At 39.7% G+C, this 21559-nt stretch overlaps 1 protein-coding gene and 1 long non-coding RNA gene across 2 annotated transcripts in view; one reads left to right on the top strand and one right to left on the bottom strand.

Annotated features, from left to right (window-relative positions):
- LOC115798502 (uncharacterized) overlaps nucleotides 1-21559 on the bottom strand; it is a 248798-nt gene that overhangs the window by 80887 nt on the left and 146352 nt on the right. The window lies entirely within an intron of this gene.
- LOC115796927 (uncharacterized) lies at nucleotides 19668-21435 on the top strand. The gene is made up of 3 exons (XR_004021365.1): nucleotides 19668-19925; nucleotides 20316-20414; nucleotides 21312-21435. It is a non-coding gene; the product is annotated as an uncharacterized LOC115796927 (long non-coding RNA).

The following is a 21559-nucleotide window of genomic DNA, read 5'->3' as shown; positions in this document are numbered from 1 at the left end:
TTATGAGCATAAACAAAAATGAACCATGGGCTGAGAAAAATACAAGTGAACTAAATGTGCGCTTACAAATAGATCAAATGCATTTAAACCAACCAATTTAATGCAAACTAAAATAATGGCATTTGTATGAATAGTGCATAAGGGAGTTACCGACTTGGCTGGAGTGTGGCCGTAGGTTTGACCATCACAGTCCAGCATCATCATGAAATGCTGCAGGAACACATTCAGACTCTGTAGCAGGTGTTTCAAAAACTCCTCAGAAATACAAACATGGTTTCTAAAGGTTAAATCTGTTTCTGATGCAGCAGTCATAGAAGAGTCAGCTGTGACTGTTTCATCAATGTGATCGATCACAACACGAGAAATGATCGTCTCAAACTTCATTAGTAGAAACACTGATTAGAGGAGAAAGCTGCCTTCATGTCCACAGACTCACATTTGTAATGATGTAAAGCTCTCACAGATCTCTGCCTCTGTGCAGCCGTGACAGTCTGAGTACAACCACATGATATCTGACTGAAACACTGCAACTCTAAAATAGAAACCAATGAGCAGTTTGTTTTCAAAGACCCATTTTTCTCCTTAATGTTTATTGTTGCTCATTAGTAAGACAAAAGTATTTCTTAGCCAATTACTCAATTACTCAATAAAATAACTGATAGAATACCTGATTACTAAAATAATCAGTAGTTGCAGCCCTTGGTCGGTCTAATCCAGTCTCTGTAACATGATCCTCTCTGTGGGAACAGTCAACACTACTTCCTGTTGGAGGAGAGCCAACAGTTTGTGACGCAGTGTTTTTGAACCAGAGGCCGACATGTTGAATCCAGAAGCTGCAGCGCATCTGCATTAAAGAGTCATTTAGAAGATCCACTGTGACCCATCCACAGGAAATCCACAGTAACACCTCTGAGTATCAACTAACTCTGCTGCTACACACACACACACACACACACACACACACAATGGTGGATGAAGTCAGTCTCCTTTGTTCTTACTTCCATAACTGGGAAGTCTGGACCGACTCTGTTACCATGAACTATGAAGCAGCAGATTTCTGCTGTTCTGATTAAATAAGCTGCTCACAGCTGATGTTGATCAATAATCATGTGAATCTGTCTGCAAACAAAGAGTGATCCACAGTTTGTGCTGAAATCAGAGCTGAACATTTTCTCCAAACATCACAGAGCAGAAACAAACATAAAGTTCTTAAACTTACAGTTTCTTCAAACAGAGCAGAAGAAGAAGAAGCTCCACTCCACACCTGGACACTAAACACTGACACACAGGTGAGCTGCTTCCTGGAAGGAGGCGGGACTCCACCTGAAGCAGCACAGGTGGGAGGGGCTCAGCAGGAGCAGCAGTCTGGTTCATTTAACATCCTTCAAGTTCCTGAACATCAGACTTTAATGTGAAAGTGAAACTTCCTCTTTTCTCCTTTTCTCATTTGTGCCCTTTGAAAGTTTGGATTTTCCTCTAAGTTCTACTCTCACAGGAACATTTCTCTCTGATCTCATGAACAACATCAGAGTTTTACTGTAACTCTGTCTCTACACAAACACACAAACTGAAAGCATTCATGTTTGTACTGATAACATCACAGCTGGTTTAACTGGTTTAGTCAGACTGTATCTGCAGATGTGTGTGTGTGTGTGTGTGTGTGTGTGTGTGTGTGTGTGTGTGTGTAATTGTGTGTGTGTCTGACTGGTCAGACTGAGTCCAGGTCAAAGCTGCCATGAAACCTTCTTCTAACTCTGTCACAGCTCGACTCTGTGCCAAAGGAGGAGAGCACACAGTTTGGAGATGATGCTCAGTGTTTGAATGAAGCCAATAAAGCATACAGTAATATATGTGTGTCATCAAATGAGTGTGTCTGCAGAGTCTGAGTGTATGAATGGGACTAAACACTAAAAACAACAAGTAGCTGAGTGGAAGAGGCCGGGGGAAGAGGGAGGGAGAGGATTTTTGAGGGCTGTGTCAGTATTCCCAAACATCCTGAGAATCCTCTCAGAGCTCCGAATCAGCCAAAAACTAAAGGTCAACTGAAAGTTTGACCTCAGTGAGGAGGTGTGCTTCAGCTTTTTGCAGCGTGTGACATCAGCACACTTTAGAAAGCTGTGATTGGCTGAACCAATCAAACTTTCTTGATGATAATGAACAGAATGGACACTGAAAACAGAGACATGTACAGTTTGACACTCTCAACATTTCACTGGTTAATATTAGAAAAGCTCTACATGGATGTGAGTACTTTGCATCACATTTGTAGCAACAATCACAATTTCAGCATCAGAGGTTTGGAGCTGAATTCTGTTTAGGAGCAGAAATGCTTTGAAGCCTAAATGTGTGTTTGTGTGTTCACAGAGACCAACATCACTTTATATTAATGCTGTTTGTGTGACTTTGTGTCTTTGATTGTGTTGAGTTTTCTGAATACAGTCAGAGTTTCATTAACGTTGCTGGGAAACAACCTCCTCATTTTTTTCAGTGTGTTTGCGCTGCAGTCTGTTTAAACCTGCAGTTCCTCTCTGTGACCACCTGAGGGCAGTAAGTGAGCAATCAAAGACTTCCACATAGGACACATCTATGCTTCCTCAATCTAAGCTCCTCCAGAAACCTCCTCTCTCCTTCCTCACAAATGAACAACCAGAGTGGCAACAAAGCAAAAACAGCATTGAGGGGAAAACTGTCACAATCAGATCATCATCAATGCTTTGTTAAAGTCATGCAGGGCTGCAGAGGACACTAGAAAATAAAGAGGTCAGAGGCCAGTGAGGACCATACAAATGGAGGACTCAAGTGCAGACACATTAGAGACAGAGGAACCAGCTTCAGGCTTTATTTGTCACAACAGGGATTTTCAGCAGACGAGGGTCAAAGGTGAGACTGACACAGGGAGCAGGTGCCTTGAGGCAGGAGGTCTCTGTGGCAGAAGAGAGACATGTTAGTCCAGAAGCTCCAAGGAAAGCAAATCCACAGAAAAGGAGTGTGAAGATCAGAGCAGTGAGTAGTGCTCGGTTACTCGGCCAAATGAGCCAGTGTGTCCTAGGGAGGGGTCGCTGCTTAGTTAGTCCATGGGGGGAGTATTTTCAGGAGGCAGGCAGGGAAGCTGAATGCAGACCAGAGAGTGTAGATGAAGAGGAGCAGACTCAGCAGGTGAGTTATGCAGGTGAGCGGTCGTCCTTTGGAGACTGCAAACAGGGAAACATTAGTGATGGTCCATCTGATACTAAAGCCTCGAGGTCTGTGTGGAGCAAAGGGGGCGTTTTCACATCAAGTCTTTGTGGAGGTCCGAATCGTTTTTCACAATTTCACGTGATAAAAGCCAAACGAGGCGCCGTTTCCTGAAATCACGTGACTGCTTCTTCACACCTGAACTCAAAGATTAAGAAGTGTGGCCCAATGTTTTTGTTTAGAGCAAGAACAAATCTAATGCTGAGTGAGTCCATTGTGAAGAGTTTCAGTGCTTCCAGCTGCAAAGAATGCTGAAAGGAGGAAAACAGCTGTTTGCCCTCATCCAGATGTGAGTGGATGTTTGTGCAGATGTGTAACAGCAGTTTGTTGGAATCAGACAGTCAGAGACAAGAGTGTTATTTACAGGGAGAGAAGAAGAAGGATCTCTATCTGTGTCCAACAACAAGAGTTGATGAAGGTGAACAACTGTTGAACAACTGTGCTGTGAAAATGTTCACGTCTGTCAGATCCAAGAATGACATTCAGATCACGAGCTCGGCTCTTAGAGCTGTTTTTACCTGCAGCTGTTTCTCCACATCTGCAACAAGAGTTTCACTCAATCAGACAAAAGGATGAAGCAGAGAGAGAAAATAGATCTTCTAGACATCTATATCTATGTGTGCGATTGTTGTAGAAGAACTCTGAATAAGGGAATCGTTACATTTCAGACAGCAACAATGAAAGTGGAATAGAGGAAACTACTCTGAGAGGTGGCTTCATGTTTCTACAGCTTATTTTAGTCTGTTTGTCATCTCTCTATTTCAAACAGTCACAACAACTTTATTCATTAATAACTGCATTGTAAAACGTTTCAGCTGTTTCTGATGACAAAGATAAACTGAGGAAAGTGGAAGTTTTTCAGCTGGGTGAGTTCATCAGCCTCCATATACTAAAAGTGTGCGAGCAAGAAAACTGCACAGGTTTGTACTGTGTAAAGGGAAATGCTACTAAAAATCTCTGCTGTCTGCAGGAGACGGGGAGGAGGAGCCCCTGGAACTGGGCTCCATACAGAGGTCAGAGGTCGCTGTTTCATTGATGCTCCACCAGCTTTGACTTGGACTCAGGCTGAGGTCATACAGATGTTTGACTGCAGCTGTTAATGCTTCCAAGGCTCTGTGCTGTGTGTGTGTGTGTGTGTGTGTGTGTGTGTGTGTGTGTGTGTGTGTGTGTGTGTGTGTGTGTGTGCGTTGGTAAATGTGTATTAGCAGGACAATTCGTCAGAATACACACCACACTAGAAGGACATTTTGTATTAACAGGACAGGGGCCGTGTCCTGCTAATTTTGATGAAATTCTAAGAATGTAGAATGGTTTCTATTGGTCCATTAACCCGAAAAATGCAAAAAAAAAAGATGTCCGTTTAATACACATAAACCTGACTTTGTGTATAATCTGTGTATCGCCACAGTGCCCCCTATGGCAGGTTGTGTAATAGCAGGACCTCATGAATATTCACACAGTGTCTAATTCTGATTGGTTGTCTGCCGGAAGGTCCTGTTAATTATTACACTGTCCTTCTAATTCACGTTTCGCTAGTTACACTGGGGATGAGTTGGCAATATGATTGCTCGCTATGCTATAAAACTGAAGATTTTATAAAGTTTAGTTGGGTGCCTAAACCCAATCTTTTGTCCAACCTTGAAATGTTTATGACACCTAAAAATATGCACAAATGAAAATACTTTTTGATCAAATCTTATAATTTTGAATCATTATGAATAATAAATGTGTGTGATAAGTGCATGGATGACAAAAAATTTAAAACTTAAAAGAGACATTTTTTTCACCACAATATTTTTGCACTCCACTGCTGCCATTTTGTTGATTATGTCATTGAGAAAATGAAAAAAAAGCGTATTCAAGGCCAGATAGAATAGAAGAGGTCACGATTTTTTCAAATTCTTAATACATTAATCTATTTGTTCTGTATGCAAGACAAGTCTATCTTATTAAAATGTAATAAATGCTGAACATGGATTTCTACATGTACATGATGAATATTTTGATGAAGGACTAATAAACTGTCACAAAAAAAAATTATAAATTACATTCTTATGGCCACAATAGAGCAGATCATTTGTACATGTATCACCTTCTTGGCAATCGAGACAATCACAGTATGATGGAAAGACTGATTAAAAACCAACAGGATTTTAGTATGAAGTAAAAAAACACTTCCATTATTTCCAGCTAAGCATGTTTTTGCATAGCTGTCAAATTTCTCTGAGTTTTTATTTGCTCACTCTGTTGACTCCTTGGATGAGGATGTCTTTTGTGGATTTGAACCTCAGCGTGATTCTTGGGTTTTCACCACTGTATGATCTGAATGTTATAGAGGAGCTTGAAAAATTAAAAATGCTCATAAAGACAACAGTCGAGGTCTACTTGAGCAGATTAGTACATATTTATCTGCAATGTTGACCATGAGTGCAGGGCTTGTGGACAAATGGGGTCAAATAATGGGTTTCATCCAGCAGGTCAACAGCAGTGTGAAGGAGCCAGTCCACTTCACAGTAAGTCAGCCAGTACAGTACACCTCTCCATTAAGTTTTGTGTGTGTGTGTATATACGCTGCTCAAAAAATGAAGGGAACACTTAAACAACACAATATAACTCCAAGTAAATCAAACTTCTGTGAAATCTAACTGTCCACTTAGGAAGCAACACTGATTGACAATCAGTTTCACATGCTGTTGTGCAAATGGAATAGACAACAGGTGGAAATTATTGGCAATTAGCAAGACACACTCAATAAAGGAGTGGTTCTGCATGTGGGGACCACAGACCACTTCTCAGTACCTATGCTTTCTGGCTGATGTTTTGGTCACTTTTGAATGTTGGTGGTGCTTTCACACTCGTGGTAGCATGAGACAGACTCTACAACCCACACAAGTGGCTCAGGTAGTGCAGCTCATCCAGGATGGCACATCAATGCAAGCTGTGGCAAGAAGGTTTGCTGTGTCTGTCAGCGTAGTGTCCAGAGGCTGGAGGCGCTACCAAGAGACAGGCCAGTACACCAGGAGACGTGGAGGAGGCCGCAGGAGGGAAACAACCCAGCAGCAGGACTGCTACCTCCGCCTTTGTGCAAGGAGGAACAGGAGGAGCACTGCCAGAGCCCTGCAAAATTACCTCCAGCAGGCCACAAATGTGCATGTGTCTGCACAAATGGTTAGAAACCGACTCCAAGAGGATGGTATGAGGGCCCGACGTCCACGTGCTCACAGCCCAACACCGTGCAGGACGCTTGGCATTTGCCAGAGAACACCAGGATTGGCAAATTCGCCACTGGCGCCCTGTGCTCTTCACAGATGAAAGCAGGTTCACACTGAGCACATGTGACAGACGTGACAGAGTCTGGAGACGCCGTGGAGAGCGATCTGCTGCCTGCAATATCCTTCAGCATGACCGGTTTGGCAGTGGGTCAGTAAAGGTGTGGGGTGGCATTTCTTTGGAGGGCCGCACAGCCCTCCATGTGCTCGCCAGAGGCAGCATGACTGCCATTAGGTACCAAGATGAGATCCTCAGACCCCTTGTGAGACCATATGCTGGTGCGGTTGGCCCTGGGTTTCTCCTAATGCAGGACAATGCTAGACCTTATGTGGCTGGAGTGTGTCAGCAGTTCCTGCAAGATGAAGGCATTGAAGCTATGGACTGTCCCGCCCGTTCCCCAGACCTGAATCTGATTGAGCATATCTGGCACATCATGTCTCACTCCATCTACCAACGTCACGTTGCACCACAGACTGTCCAGGAGTTGGTGGATGCTTTAGTCCAGGTCTGGGAGGAGATCCCTCAGGAGACCATCCGGCACCATATCAGGAGCATGCCCAGGCATTGTAGGGAGGTCATACAGGCACGTGGAGGCCACACACAATACTGAGCCTCATTTTGACTTGTTTTAAGGACATTACATCAAAGCTGTGGAGAACAAATTTTGAGGCCAACTCCAAGCCAGTTGCACAATTGCACAAGTCTCCATCAAATATAGCATTTACCAAGGAGATGCGGAGATGCTCTGTTCCCACTGCTGTTCTGCTTGGGCCTGAATGTTCTCAGCCAAATAATCAACAAGACTGGCTATGTATACCGACTCAGAAATGGGGCCACCATCAGCCACCTCCTCTGCATGGATGACATCAAGCTGTATTCTCTTTGTATATATCTATGTATCAGTGTAATTTGGACTGGAGAAATATGGCGCAATGTTGACAAAGGAAGTGAAGGTAATACACACAGAGTGTGACACTGTCAGAAGGCAGAAAAACAGATATAAAGGAGAGCTACAAGTACCTGGGTTTACCACAAGCAAATGGCAACCATCGGGAAAGCAGCAACAGCCAAATATCTGCAAATAGTAAGGCCTGAAATGTTAGCTCAATGGGTGTAACAAGGTCCAGCCAATCAACACCAGTAATCAGATACCCTGCTGGAATAATAAGATAGAAAAGGGAGGAAATTCAGTCCACTGATTTAAGAATGCAAAAGCTGCTGACGATACATGGAGGGCTCCATCCCAAATCCAGCATCCAGAAGCTATAGACAGAGGATAGTGAGTGTCAGGGCCACTGTCTTAAATGAAACACAAAATATATGAATACATTGGAAAGATAGCTCCAAAGGATGAAGTGCTCAGTGAATGTGAAGAAAGATTACTGCATGGCATGTACCAGGGACAGATAGCTGAAGTGGCTGATATGAACAAATCCTACCAATGAACAGAAAGGCTCGACCAAAACACAGCACAGAAGCACTAATCATGGTGGCTCAGAAGCAGGTCCTGAGCACCATAGCAATAGTAGCCCAGATCTATCACACCAGGCAAGACCCCAGTTGTAGGCTGTGCAAAGAGTCCCCTGAGACAATTCAGCACCTAACACCAGGATGTAAGATGCTAGCAGAAAAAGAATACATGGAACGCCACAACCAAGTAGCCGGAATAGTGTAAAGAAACATCTGTGCAGAATATGACCTGGAGAAAACCAGGTTAAAATGGGAGATGCCACACAAGGTGGTAGAAAACAAATGAGCTAAGATCCTGTGGGACTTCCAGCTACAGAACAACAAAATGGTAATGGCGAACCAACTGCACATCGGGATCATTAACCTGCAGAGGAAAGCTTTTGTGGTGATGTAGCCATCCCAAATGATGGAAACATTAGGATAAAGGAACACAAAAAAAAAAACTAGAAAAATACCAAGCACTCAAAAAAGCATTAAAAAGAGCCTGGAAGGTGAAGGCAACAGTAGTGCCTGTGGTCACTGGAGCACTCGAGGCAATGACCCCCAAACTGGAAGAGTGGCTCAAACAGATACCCGGAGATTCATCAGACTTCTTGATACAGAAGAGCACACCTCTGGGAACTGCTAAGATATTGTGCAAGAACCCTCATGCTCCAAGGCCTGTGGTAGAGAACCCAAGCTTGAAAGAATGGATAACCACCCATGGGGTAATACAGAATTACAAATATAAAAATAAAAAGCATTAATTTAAAAAATACTTAACGTGCAAAAATATCATGATTACTTATGTTACTGTTAGCATAAAACTATAAAGATTGATATTTTGTCCTTATCTCCAGGTAATAATGCTACTCTGTATACACATGGATTGTCTAGGTAGTCTAGATTGTCTATAGGCAGGTTCATCAGAAAACGTTTTTCTGCTGGGTCTGCCATTAGACAGCAGTTTCCAGATAAAGGAAAAGTTTATAAAAGGTTTAAGCTACCTTATTTGGGTGAAAATGAATACAAAAAATACCAAAGTGTCTCTGAATAAAAATGTGTTTTAAAGTATAGCTGCTGTGACATCATTTAGGAGGTCAGCAGAAGTGATCAAAAGAAGTCACTTGCCTGATAAAGGGTTAAACATTGCTGGTGGGAGATACCATGTGACTGCTGCCTCCTAATAAAAGCAAAATGTAAGATAAAATACACACTTTGAAATATTGAATCAAAGTAACAAAATATTATTTAAACAAATTTGTTTTCTTGTTCCTGAATAAATCAAACCTTGTGCTCTTTAGAAACAAAAAAAGAATTCTCTATTTGTCATACCCCTCCTCTTCTATCAATGTGGTACAGTCCGTCCAGTTCAGGTGCAAGCCCTTACGTGTTAATTGAACAAGCGTCATTCTTTGCAGGGGATTCTTTGGAGGAAGAGGTAAGATCCATATAAAACTCCTTACACATTTAGGTACATATTTTTATGCAATTATGCAGAATGTGTAGGTTACTTGATGTTGGGATACTTTAAAGCATCTGATTTGCAACAGTTTAGCTAGTTATTAGCAAGCATGCTAGTCAGTGTACCAGAGTTTAAAGGGATGGTGGCTCACTCCAGAATTAGAACCGAGGCATGAAATTGCCGGAAAAGTCAAGTCTGTATTTGGTCATTGTCTGTGATGTGTATCAGTGTGTGATATTCTTTCTCAGGCACAAATTATACTATATAGGAATTCTTAGGATTAAGATTAATTTTTCTATTTGAAAGTTTTGAGAACCTGTCAATAGAAAGTAGGAGATGTGATACTGTTCATTCATACGACATTTTCACATACAATACCATTAAATTATATTGTACACAGTAATACGTTGTTGCTCAAGTTATCAACATGTGATTTTTGCAGGAGATGGCAGCAACAAGGCCACAGAGAGCAAAAAGAAATCCCAAACATGATGCCAGTTATTACTGCTCCTTAGGTGAAGATAAGGAAGGATTTAATGTAAAATATATTAATTCATTTAAAGGTGAGTTCTGAGTTTATTGTGCAAAGGTTTGTTAACAAAGATTTTTAAACTGCACTTTAGGAGCATAGATCATGTTCTATGACTATCATGATCAGAACATCTGTCTTATTCCAAAGGAGACAACTGTTCAAAGTAGAAGCTATTATGTTGGATAATTTTTTTTTTCTTGGGTAGATAATTCTATACACCTAGAGAGATACTTTATTTATGAACTGATTTTGAATAAGTTAATAATCTCAAAAGTTAGTCTTAATTGCTACTATTGGACAGCTCTGCATTGTTTAAAGTGTATTATTCTACTTTGTTTATTATGTGTACCTTCAGGTCGGGGTGTGTTCAGCTGTCGGTGCTTTCAAAAAGGAGATTTCCTTATTGAGTATAGAGGGGAAGTCATAAGCAGAAAGGAACAAGAAAACCGATTGAAAGTTTACCATGATGCACTCAAGGTTTTTATGTTTGATTTCCAGTTCAATGGACAACAGTTATGGTATGTGATTGTTTTAAGGTGCCCCCCCCCCCTAAATTTGTATCTAAACACAGAGATGCAAACATTTTCTGCCTCATCATCAGTAAAAGTAGTTTCAGTTATGAAACACAGTGCCAGATGGTTTTAAGATGGTGGAAGAATATTCTTCAGACATGCTAACACTGAATATGCAAAATCCTTTCTCTTACATGATGTAATTATTCTTATTGCATACTTGATATTTCAGTGTTGATGCTGCCAGAGAGGATGGATCATTAGGCAGACTGGTAAATGATGAGGAGGTGAACCCAAACAGCAAAATGAAAGTTACAAGAGTGGCTGGAAGACCCCATCTCTGTTTATTTGCGCTCAAAGATATTGGTCCAGGGGAAGAAATCACTTATAATTATGGTGATTCTGACTGGCCATGGAGAAGCAAGGTATATAGAAGTGTAACAATACTGTCACTCTACCACCTCTACCACCTGTCATTCTACCACCTTTGAACACAATTTTGAAGGATATATCAAGCTGTAGCACACACTTTCAATATAGTCAAAAACATAAGTGAGGAGCACAGAGCCTGAAAAAGCAGATCTTGCAGAAAGACTTAATCAGACTACACTATTCCAACTTGTTCGGTACTATTCAAAATGTCATAGACTGTCACATGTAAAAAAATTATGCTGACCTAATATTTATATATATATTAACTAGGATGGGATATAGTATCTGTGTCTAGACATAGATCCTGTGTAATACTCAACATGTCAGGTGCAGGAATAAGGAGGACTGAGTTTTGAAAATACAAGTACAAAAGAATGAAAGTTACATTTAGAAGCACAGGGACACACAGGTCCTGTGTAATACTCAACATGTCAGGTGCAGGAATAAGGAGGACTCGGTTTTGAACATTATGAACAAACTCACGTTCGGTGATTGTTCTTTATATTTCAGGTCTCCAAAGAGATTTCGTTTCAGGCTGCTGATGTGGACACATGCAGATCTTTTCCAGACAACTCACCAGAGGTAATTTTCATCTTCAATGACCTATTTACTTTATAAAACAAACTCATGAGAGTGATATTCAGTACTATACAGATATTGAAGTCCTATGTAATGCTCAAAATGTAAGATGCAGGAATTTGGAGGACTGATTTTTGAAAATACAAGTACAAAAGAATGAAAGTTACATTTAGAAGCGCGCAGATACACAGGTCCTGTGTAATACTCAACATGTCAGGTGCAGGAATAAGGAGGACTGAGTTTTGAAAATAAAAGTACAAAAGAATGAAAGTTACATTTAGAAGCACAGGGACACACAGGTCCTGTGTAATACTCAACATGTCAGGTGCAGGAATAAGGAGGACTCGGTTTTGAACATTATGAACAAACTCACATTCAGTGATTGTTCTTTACATTTCAGGTCTCCAAAGAGATTTCGTTTCAGGCTGCTGATGTGGACGCATGCAGATCTTTTCCAGACAACTCACCAGAGGTAATTTTCATCTTCAATGACCTATTTACTTTATAAAACAAACTCATGAGAGTGATATTCAGTACTATTCAGATACACAGGTCCTATGTAATGCTCAAAATGTAAGATGCAGGAATTTGGAGGACTGATTTTTGAAAATACAAGTACAAAAGAATGAAAGTTACATTTAGAAGCGCGCAGATACACAGGTCCTGTGTAATACTCAACATGTCAGGTGCAGGAATAAGGAGGACTGAGTTTTGAAAATACAAGTACAAAAGAATGAAAGTTACATTTAGAAGCACAGGGACACACAGGTCCTGTGTAATACTCAACATGTCAGGTGCAGGAATAAGGAGGACTCGGTTTTGAACATTATGAACAAACTCACATTCAGTGATTGTTCTTTACATTTCAGGTCTCCAAAGAGATTTCGTTTCAGGCTGCTGATGTGGACGCATGCAGATCTTTTCCAGACAACTCACCAGAGGTAATTTTCATCTTCAATGACCTATTTACTTTATAAAACAAACTCATGAGAGTGATATTCAGCACTATTCAGATACAGAGGTCCTATGTAATGCTCAACATGTAAGATGCAGGAATTTGGAGGACTGATTTTTGAAAATACAAGTACAAAAGAATGAAGGTTATATTTAGAAGCGCGCAGATACACAGGTCCTGTGTAATACTCAACATGTCAGGTGCAGGAATAAGGAGGACTGAGTTTTGAAAATACAAGTACAAAAGAATGAAAGTTACATTTAGAAGCACAGGGACACACAGGTCCTGTGTAATACTCAACATGTAAGGTGCAGGAATAAGGAGGACTCGGTTTTGAACATTATGAACAAACTCACATTCAGTGATTGTTCTTTACATTTCAGGTCTCCAAAGAGATGCCGTGTCAGGCTGCTGATGTGGACGCATGCAGATCTTTTCCAGACAACTCACCAGAGGTAATTTTCATCTTCAATGACCTATTTACTTTATAAAACAAACTCATGAGAGTGATATTCAGCACTATTCAGATACAGAGTCCTATGTAATGCTCAACATGTAAGATGCAGGAATTTGGAGGACTGATTTTTGAAAATACAAGTACAAAAGAATGAAGGTTATATTTAGAAGCGCGCAGATACACAGGTCCTGTGTAATACGCAACATGTCAGGTGCAGGAATAAGGAGGACTGAGTTTTGAAAATAAAAGTACAAAAGAAAGTTACACTTAGAAGCACGCAGATACACAGGTCCTGTGTAATACTCAACATGTCAGGTGCAGGAATAAGGAGGACTCGGTTTTGAACATTATGAACAAACTCACATTCAGTGATTGTTCTTTACATTTCAGGTCTCCAAAGAGATGCCGTGTCAGGCTGCTGATGTGGACGCATGCAGATCTTTTCCAGACAACTCACCAGAGGTAATTTACATCTTTAATGAGTTATTTACTTTATAAAACAAACTCATGAGAGTGATATTCAGTACTATTCAGATACACAGGTCCTATGTAATCCTCAAAATGTAAGATGCAGGAATTTGGAGGACTGATTTTTGAAAATACAAGTACAAAAGAACGAAAGTTACATTTAGAAGTGCGCAGACACACAGGTCCTGTGTAATACTCAGCTTGATAGGTTCATACATTAGGTGGACATTATTTCTTTTTTTTTAATTTAGAAGCCTAGACTCATTCAGTGTTCATCCCTTCATTTTAGCTCTCCAAAGAGTTGCTGTGTCAGGCTTCTGATGTGGATGCCTGCAGATCATTTTCGGGCAACTCACCAGAGGTAATTTTCCTCTCTAACGACTTCTTAACTTTTACTTTTTTAAATTTTCACTCATATAAATTATATTCAGTTGTGTATAGATTCAGTTGGTTTTTGTAATCTTTAATTTCACAAGTTAATACATTATGAAGATTATAAATCCAGTTCAGTCTTCTGAAGCATGTATATTCAAATTATTTTTTGGGGTGGGGTGGGGTTGTTTTTTTGTTTTTTTTCAGGTGAGATATCTGCTCACCATCAAGAATATGGAGCATGACCATATTCTTAAGGGTCATGCTCCATGCATGCTTTTATACAATATATTTATGTACAATACCAGTCAAAAGTTTTGACACACCTTCTCATTTTAATGAGAATGAGAAGTTGGCTCCAAACTTTTAACTGGTAGAGTAAATCCACAGTGAATGTATGTTTTTGTTCTATTTTAGTTGATTAGTTAGGTTTGTTCTGCTGAAGAACAAGCTAGGTTGAGAGGGGATCTTTTTTCTGTTATTCCAGGTGTGTAATTTTTCCTCTGAATTTTACATGGCAACAAGTTATTAATGTAGATTTAAGGTTTGAAGTTTCTAATTTCTAAACAATTTCATTCACAACAGGGATAACACATACAAATCATGTCCCTTTCATCCTTAATTCATGTTTTTATAGAAACAGAGTACAAACGATTCATTGGTTTTGATATTCTACACTTCACAAGTGTCCGTTAAGATTCTTATCTTATGATTACACTTTTTTTTGGTCAACAGGACTGTGATCATGATCTTGTCCCTGACAAAATGTCAAGTTTAGAAAAATGTGTTTCATGTGGAGGACCTTTTGCACCTCTGAAATGGAGTGGTGTGAGATGTAAAGGTAATTTTTTGAAAATGGAAGGGGGGCTTCATCTGTATCTTTTGAATGTGATGCCACAGGAACACTTTTAAAAACCTGTTCCATGTGTAGCTGTGCTATATGTTTAAAATGAGCCATTTGCTGCTGCACTGACTTTTTAAGTACTTTCCATGCTACCTTCTTTTATTAATTCTTAATTTTCTCTTTCTAGTTTGCAACCAGTCCTGGCACAAAAAGTGTTATGTTAAACACAAGGTGGACATCACTGAACTTCTGCAAGTGGTAAGCTTTTTAGTAGAATTATTCTCGGTGCAATGCTTTCCAAGTATGCAAAATATAATATATGTATATACGATGGTTTTTAATCATTATCAGGTCTGTACAGAACCAAGTTCAAGTGAGGTGGTATCATCAGAAGAGGAGTATGTTCCTGATTCCATAGATGATTCAAACAGCTCGTGCGATGACAGATCAGAGCCTTTAAAAATCAGTTACAAACAAGTACAGAATTGTGAGGTCTCCACCAGCAAGTCTTCTTCCAAAAACAAAAGACACCACCAAGAAAGTTTTGTAGAGGAAAACAGAGAGCCCGTTTCTGAAGCTGCAGAATCATCAACTGAAGATATGATCAGCACAAGTCAGCTTGAAGTATCAAGAGTTACTGGCAATATAGGAAACGCTGATGCCGAAGACATATTTGTTGATGATGGTGCTGATGCTATGGCTGAAAAAGTCTCAAACACGTCATCCTTGCTCAGAAATAAAACTTACTGCTACATTTGTGGGAAACTACAGACAAAGTTTACACGTCACTTAAAAACTCACGAGAAAACACATGCAGATGTTGCTCAAGTTTTAAGTCTTCCCAAGAGGTCCAAACAACGTATGAAAATGCTTATAAAGCTTCGCAACAAGGGAAACCACAAGCATAACTCAGAGGTCTTGGCGAGTGGAGTTGGATCACTAAAACTAAGACGCACATCAAAGAAAAAGTACAATGCAAAAGATTACATTCACTGCATGTACTGCCAGGCATTATATCTGCGACGAGATCTTTGGCGACATGTTCGAAAATGTTCTTCAAAAGCAGTAGAAGCCACTTCAGAGATTGGAAGAAAAAAAGTTTTGTCTTTGGCCTCTATGAATGAGTCAGCTTTGTGTCAGCAGATATCACCAGGTGTTTGGAGCGTGTTAGCTGTTATGAAAGATGATGAAATAACTTCTACTGTGCGAAGTGACTTCTCTATTCTTCAGCTGGCCCAATCATTCTTTAACAAATATGGACAGGATCCCACCAAATATGACTACATTCGCCAGAGACTCAGAGAATCTGGAAGACTCCTGCTCACGCTTCGCAAGGAATTCTCAATACATAGTCTTGAGGATGCTGTGAGACCTGAAAATTTTGATGTGGTTATCAAAGCGGTCAAGAAAGTATCCGGGTATGATGAAGAAAAGCACTGCTACCGTACTCCAAGCCTTGCTCTAAAGTTAGGTCACTCACTACAGAAAGTCAGTGATATTTTACATTGCAGAGCACTCATGGCACAAGACAGTACGCTGATAAAGTCAACCCAGAGTTTCAAAACTCTCTATGCTACAAAGTGGTCTGAACTCATCTCTCACACCGCTTTAACTACGTTGAATGAGCAGCAGTTTAACAAGCCCTCCACTCTTCCTTTCACCGAAGATGTTCAGCGTCTTCACAGACATCTGGAGAAGACTACAGAACAAGCATTGAAGGACTTGGAAGACAATAGTTCACCAAAATCATATAGTGAACTGTGTAAAGCCACCATGGCAAATATAATACTTTTTAACAGAAGAAGAGGGGGAGAAATTTCAAAGATGACAATGAATGGCTTTCTGGAAAGAGACACAAGTCCCCTGCATAAGGACGTCGCATTTGGACTGACAGAATTTGAACTTCGCCTTTGTCAACACTTCAGTCGTGTTGAATTAAGGGGTAAAAGAGGCCGGAAGGTTGCAGTGTTACTCTCGCCAGACATGGTGAATGCCATAACATGCCTAATAGAAAAAAGAAAAGACTGTGGTGTTCTGGCAGAAAACCTGTTCCTGTTTGCCAGACCTCATTGTCTGACTCCCTACAGAGGACAGGACTGTTTGAGGTTTTATGCCAGTGAATGTGGGGCTGAAAACCCTGAGCTCCTCAGGTCAATGCAATTACGCAAACATGTTGCAACTTTGTCTCAGATCTTGAACCTCAAGAATCACGAGTTGGACCAAGTTGCTAACTTCCTTGGCCACGATATTCGCGTTCATCGTGAATATTACAGACTTCCTGAGGCTACTACCCAGCTGGCCAAGATATCCAAACTGCTGCTTGCCATGGAGAAAGGATCTCTCAGAAGCCTTCAAGGCAAAACACTTGACGAGAATGAAATCGAAGGTAATGCCATTTAAAGTTGTTTACATTAAAAATTAGACATGTTTCTAGCAAATATATGGTAGCAAAATGGAACACACATTGTGCATAGGCAACTTATAACACTTTAACCTCATGGTTCATTAAGGCAATATAATTTATTTTAACTAGACAACCTACAGTTGACCGATTCAGATGCTGAGAGTGAGGTCGATGCTGAGAGTGAGGTAGATGAAGCAAATCTCACACATCCACAGACCGGTAAGTACTGTGTGATATATATATATATATATATATATATATATATATATATATATATATATATATATATATATATATATATATATATATATATATATATATATATATAAGGAATCTGTTGAGGAACCTAGCGTGTATTTATTGTCACCAGATGGTTAGACTTTTAACAGTTTAGCTACATGCTATGTTGTATTCGTAACCAATTTTAATTTCACTGTCAAGTCAATAACTAAAATTTCTTGCTGTTTTCTAGTATTTCAGACATATATTGAGGGGACATTAATTTGTATCTGAAATACTAGAAACAGCAAGGGCCTGAATGACTTAGGTCCCAGATAGCAATTGAGCACTCATGCAAAGAGACTTCCACAGTTGGTTTGTGTTCTACAGATGGGTCTCTCTGAAGTCGCATAAAAAGATGGCAAAGGGTGTAGTATGTCAATTAGATTTTTGAACATTTCCTGGTTTATTCTGTAAAAGTGTGCTTTTGTCCAAACTTGACTTCATGTGCCAAATGAAATTCAGTCCCAAGGACTTCAAATTTCAGGGGAAAAGGCAAATAACCATAAGATATTATTATTATTATTATTATTATTATTATGAGAGTAAACATTACCTTTCCACATAGCAAGTTAACCAAAATTTCACTGTAATACTTTTACTCATCTTTCTATGTATGCAATGAAATATATTATATTTTATTACAGGTTCTGCAGGACCATTGATGGCTAGGCAACCTGTCGAGGAACCTCCATTATCCATTATCACCATTATCACAAGGTTAGCCCATATCCTCAGTATACTAACATGTCACCATTTTTGATTGCTTTTAGGCTATGAAATAATGCACAGTGGATTCAGACCTTCTTCACTCATTTCAATTTTGTTGTCACAGCAACAGTTCAAATAAATGGGTGATATGTAAGCTAAATTTCAAGTGATCTGAATGTAGAATACAGAAGTAGTAGCTATAACTGATGACCAGGACAGTCTTTTCAATCTAACAATTTACTCATTGAATACATTACAGTGCAACAATTAACATAAAGGCATGGCTGCTGCTTTTCAGTGTGCACAACAGCAACTACAGCGTCTAGGCTTGCACTTCCTAATATAAAAATAAAAGCACTTCCTATCATACCATTCACAATGATGAATCAACTTAAGCAAATAATGTTCTTAGCTTTCAACTGCAGACAGTTGAGTTCAGACTGGCCAATGCTTAAGTACAGGGAGTTACATTAATCTAAGCACAATGTAATAAAGGCATGAATGACTTTTTCTAAATTGCCCCTTCTAAGATAAGGTTTGACTCTGGCTAGAAGCCGAAGCTGAAAGAAGCTAGCCTTGACCACAGAGCTAATCTGCTTGTCTAATTTGAACACCCCATCAATAACACCAAGATTCCTTACCTGTGATGGTATATAAGGTGCTAGTAGGCCAAGAGAAATGGTAAGAACCTGGACCAAGTCAGGGTGACCAAACAGGTTAATCTGTTTTGTTTTAATTTAATCTTAAGAACTTTAAGTCCATCTTTGTCTTAATATCCCTCATGCAATTAAACCCAGCATAAATAGATTTCTTGGAAGGTGCCTTTAATGGCATGTAAACCTGCACATCGTCAGCAAAGCAGTGAAAAGGAATATTATACTTCCTAAATGTCGACCCCAGGGTAGCATGTAAATGGAGAACTGTAGAGCACCAAGAACTGACCCCGGGGGAACCCCACAGGTCAGAGGGGCCACCGAGGAAGAAAACTGCCCCAACAGCAGACAGAAGGCTCTATCTGTGAGGCATCCCCTCATTAACAAGGAGTAGCGATGCAACCTCCCAACAAGCATGTAGTTTTGAGATCTGACAGTTTCAAGTTGAAGGTGGGACTGCATCAAGGATCAACTCTCAGCCCCTTATTTGTCCTGCTGATGGACAGACTAACAGTTGAGGTCAGACAGGAATCTCCATGTAATATGATGTTTGCATACAGTATCATGATTTGCAGTGAGAGCAGGGAACAGGTAAAAGAGAACTGCGAGAGATAAAAGCTTGCACTGGAAAGAAGAGGAATGAAAGTCAGTTGTGAGACAGAATACGAGTGTGAATGAGGACGGTGGTAGAACAGTCCGGTTACAAGGAGCAGAGGTTGCAAAAGTGGAGGAATTTAAGTAGATCAACTATCCAGAGAAATGAAGAGTCATGAAAAAGAGGTGAGGAAGAGAGTACAGGCAGGATGGAATGAATGGAGAAAATTTTCAGGAGTGGTGTGTGACCAAAGAGTTGCAGCAATAGTAAAAGGAAAGGTTTAAAAGAGAAGAGTGAGTCCAGCTATATTGTATGATTTAGAGACAGTGGCACTGAGCAGAAGGCTGAGCTGTATATGACAGAGGCTTAGATGTTAAGATTCTTTGTGGGACTAATGAGGATGGATAGGATTTGGAATGAAAATGTCAGAGGGACTACGCAGGTTGGACAGTTAGGAGAAAAAGTTAGAGAGGCCAGACTAAGATTGTTTTGGGCATGTGCGGAGGGACAGTGGACATATTGATCAAAGAATGTTAGAGATGGAGCTGCTAGGCAGGAGACAGAGAGGGGGACCAAAGAGATTGATGGATGTGGATGAGGAAACTTAACAGATAGTTGGTGTGAGGATAGAAAATGTAGAGAACAAGGGGAGGTGGAAGAGGTTGACTTGCTGTGGTGACCATCTGACCTGAAAGAAGGGGCTGATCTACTAAAGTATGTATTTGGTGGAATGTCTCCTTGTTAGTTGCCTGGTTTGCTTAGCTCTCTCTGTGATCGCATCCTTGTTTTGCAAAAGCTGGTCGACTTTCCAGTCACTGCTTGAGTCTTATTTTAGTGCATAAGTCAGCTCAATATCTTTTGTTATAAGCTGTAGTAGCACTGGGCATATCACACATCCATGTGTCGCTGTGAACTACAAGTCTAAACCGTACATCTGGATTTCATCATTAAGAGAATAAATTCATTATTTATCCATTAGTTGCTTAACACCATAAAGGAGAATCTTGGACTTCACAGTATTTAAGAAACCTACCTACAACAAATAAATGCTCATCCAGACCATTGTTATTTTTTGTTTTATAATCTTTTCTTTCTTCATTTCAGCACAAAGTAAACACACAGATGCTAAGGAGAAAGAACCCAACACAAAACTAAAGAAGGACAAAGAGCCCAGCAGAAAAAAGAACACAAATAAACATTCTGGTAAATGCTACCACACATACACAAGTCACTAAACACCAAATTACTTAAGCACAAAAGCACAACTGAAGCATGGTCAAAAGAAATTATCCACACCACCCAAAGGCAATATGATGACCATTCTCTTTCTGCAGGATACTGTGAGCTGATATTTTAGCTAATATATCTGGCCTAAATGCACATACCATATAAAACTGTACCTTGTATTAAATTGATACATTTTCAAACTGTCAATATTCAGATGCTAGAAAATAGATGCAATTTAGTGATCAGTAATAGGACTAATGTTTATAGTACTTTCTTTATACATATTTTAATCTGTAATGTTTTTTCAAAACAGCAAAACACCAAAAAACTGTAATAAGCAAAGCAATGGGAATATATTTTCTAATTTGGTTATTAAGTTAGATTTAGTACACCAGGGTTCTCAACTTTGGGCTTTTGCTGATACAGCACCTATAGAGAAACGTGGTGCTGAGTGGGATCTAGGGACCAGCAAGCCTCTTTTGGCTTTGGATGGTTCTATGAAAGCTGCTGAGGCCTGTTTGTCAAACAAATACTATTTTAAAATTACGAAAATGCCTTTTCTTCAGAATTCAATCATATAATCAACCACACTTACCAAGCAAGTGTCAATGGCAGAATAAGCTGTTTAGCATTGGCAGAAATTTATTTTCATCTGTGCAACGCACATGCTCATTTCTGTAGCTTGTCCCGCTAATGTATGTTCTTTATTAATTCACATTTTAAAAGGGGAATAAATAGGCATTACATCAGTACATAATTTATAGCCAAGAACCATTGTTTTAACAAATAATATACTAAACACAAATTTCCTTATTTAAAAACTGTTTAAAATGGAGTTGGTTTTCATTAATAATTTATTTGTCTTTTTTCTAGTATCTCTGGAAAGTGCTAGAAGAGCAAAAAAGAATCCATGGTCTCCCATGGAGGTTGTCGCAGTCATATTGTTTTAATGTTTGTCAATGTGTTGTCTTTTACTACTATTGTATATTCATGACGTTTTCTGTTGTTTTTCCTTCTGCCTAGGGACTACAGATGCAAATTAGCAAACATGCTATAATCTGGCTCATTTACAATCTGTACTAAGTATTGATTGTTTTATTAATGTGCATTGTCCCAAATAA

Source organism: Archocentrus centrarchus, chromosome 2 (assembly GCF_007364275.1).
Source record: "Archocentrus centrarchus isolate MPI-CPG fArcCen1 chromosome 2, fArcCen1, whole genome shotgun sequence".
Taxonomy (NCBI): domain Eukaryota; kingdom Metazoa; phylum Chordata; class Actinopteri; order Cichliformes; family Cichlidae; genus Archocentrus; species Archocentrus centrarchus.
This window is presented reverse-complemented; position numbering and strand designations above follow the sequence as displayed.